Source organism: Frankliniella occidentalis, unplaced genomic scaffold (genome assembly GCF_000697945.3).
Source record: "Frankliniella occidentalis isolate FOCC.00 unplaced genomic scaffold, Focc_3.1 Scaffold984, whole genome shotgun sequence".
NCBI classification, from domain to species: domain Eukaryota; kingdom Metazoa; phylum Arthropoda; class Insecta; order Thysanoptera; family Thripidae; genus Frankliniella; species Frankliniella occidentalis.
The window spans coordinates 1-2561 of record NW_026268090.1 but is presented as its reverse complement, the minus strand read 5'-3'; positions in this window follow the sequence as shown (position 1 = coordinate 2561).

The window sequence follows — 2561 nt, the reverse complement described above, 5'->3', positions numbered from 1 at the left end:
CCATTCTCTCTCATTTTCGAGAGCCTTATAAATCCCGTGCAATCCGAGGCTTGCCATGCTATCTGCTGATTTTTCTGATTTTTAAAAAAAATAGGAATGTTGGGCTGAAAGGAAATATGTGGGGCTGTCAATCCAAGTAATTGTTTTATTCAGTGTAACAAATTGTTATTGGACCTATCTGTTTCGAACTATCTGGTCGTATGGACTTACTCTAGGTTGGCACTGGTCGATTTCGATTTTCTTTTTGAAAGAGTAATAAGGTGCGTTTTGCAATGCAAATTATTTTCGTGACAATGTCGATCTCTCATCGCCCTTGGCAGTCCTTGACGGCGGCCCGGCTGGCCCTCGCCGGCCTGCTGGAATGAAGGTGTCACTACCGCACCCCACCCTTCTTGAAGGCCCCTTAACCGCCTCCTACCTCTGTACAGAAAAAAAAATGAGACGCGAGACGTATAGGCTTTGTCGAGAAGCGAGCGAGCCTTGGCGCCAAATCGTGTCTAAACTCAATTCTCCGGGTAAATATCAGGGCACCACTGGTGGTGGGCGAGCTGTGATGATGGTGACCCGCGAAATGCCAGAGCCGCCACAAAACGCGCGCGCAAGTACAGCAGCGCAGGGCCTGCGTCGGTCCGGGCGGCAGCCGGTGATATTGTGTGCCGAATATAACGCAGCGAGTAATCACACCCAAACACCCCCCTCTCCCCCTCCCTTTTCCCCTTGTCACTCTCCTGCTGTGGTACTGTACGAGTCGGCCGAACACAAGGAGGCAAAAATGAAGCCAGGGCGCGGCGCGGCGCGGCTACGCGGCTTACGCGTACCTACGTGTAATTTTACGCGTGCCCACGCGCGAGAGATTCGTGGCGGGGGGAGACAACCTGAGCAGTATACTGGTAGCGCGTGGTCGCCTACCTAGCGCTGATACAGTTTGCGTGCGATCTGAATGCGACCGCCCAAGTCGCGGGGAGCGGGCGGGCGGAGCGGAGTGCGCGGGGCGGAATCTCTATACCTGTCAGTCGGGGCCGCGTTAAGTTGTAAACTTTAGTGAATGGGACGCGCCCCCGCAGCCCCCGCGAGGATTATGCGCGGCGCGTAAGGGCGCTGGATGCGTTTGCGGCTGAGCACGGGGGAGCGGGAGAGGGGGTGATTCCGGTTGTACGTGCACCCCCCTCCCCCCGGATTGTACGCTGATATGGCCTCGTGGTGTCCCTATCTCTCTTACTGCTTTGTCCTTCTATACTTTCCACCCTTTCTTTCTCCTCAGTCCTCCTCCACTCTCTCCTCCTTTTATTCCTCGCCTCCTTCATTTTGGTGGGTCCCCGCGTGTACAATTAGCAGGGTCCACACGACCCACCGTAAACGTGTTCTGTCGAGAGAGAGAGAGAGAAAGTAGGAGAAAGAAGGGCGGGTGGGGGAGTACATGCGTGCGGTAGAGCGACAGTCGCTTTTGTGTGGGGCCAGGAAAACGTTGCGCATGGCGTGACATTTGACCTCAAAATTTGCGCCCCAGCTGGCGGAAAACCAGCGGGAATCCTGATGAATACCCAAATGCATGCGGCTGTGCGAGCGATATGTCATGTCGAACGGGTCCGCCATGAGCCTCCTTCCTGTCGCCCTCACCACAGAACATGCATAATGCTATTGCACAGCAAAGTCGTGGTCGGGCGCGGATCGTGTACACAGAAGAAAGCCCCCAGTGTATTTATTTTGCCGGCGCGTTTTGTAAACAAACGTGTTTTTGATAGTGGCCCATTCGTGCGGCGAGCGCTCTCGTTTCGACAGTGAAGGCGGCGTTTAGAAGGACGGCTGCACGGGACGTCTGTCTAATTTTTCGAGACAGTGACTGAGATGTTGCTATCAATCCGGGCGTGGCGTGGCGGGGCGTGGTGCGGCGGCGGTTTCGGCCTTCACCCAGCGCCGTCGCCGCCGCCGCCGTCTGAAGGACATTCCAGACATTGCACTGCTGGATCAGGGCCCTTGCATGGCTACACGTTTATAAAACGACCGGCGCGACTTTTATTTTTTGAACCGGGGATATCAATTCGATTAATTAGTTCGGCGGTGGCATTCGGCCTCTAGCACGCCGAGTGTCCGGTCTGGACTTGCAGGCCAGGCACTGACCCTGGTACAAACTGGCCCAGGAAACATCCGATCACATTCGTGACCACGTAATCAGCCTGGCACGGCCAGTGAAATTTATCACTGATGCTTTGCAAGTCGGGGGATTCTATAGTTAAAGGATGCCCCACTGCCTGCCTCAGCCCGAGGTGAGGCACCAGCCCCCCCCCCTTCTTCCTCCCGCCTGCCATCCAAGGGCGAGGGGTTAGTCTGGGCCCAACCTGCCTCCAGGGCGAGAATCAGCAATCACGACTGGGGATCCTATACACTGTGCCAGTATCTTATGGTTCTTCAGTCCTCAAACGGGAAAACGTGCTGCATAATGCCTTTATCGCATTTGAGGCGAGTCGAAAGCTGCGGTAAAAGTTAATCCAAGAATGACGACGCTCGAGTTTGTGGAATCGTTTAGCTTCCGTCAGTGAGAGAAGAGAGAGAGAGAGAGGGGG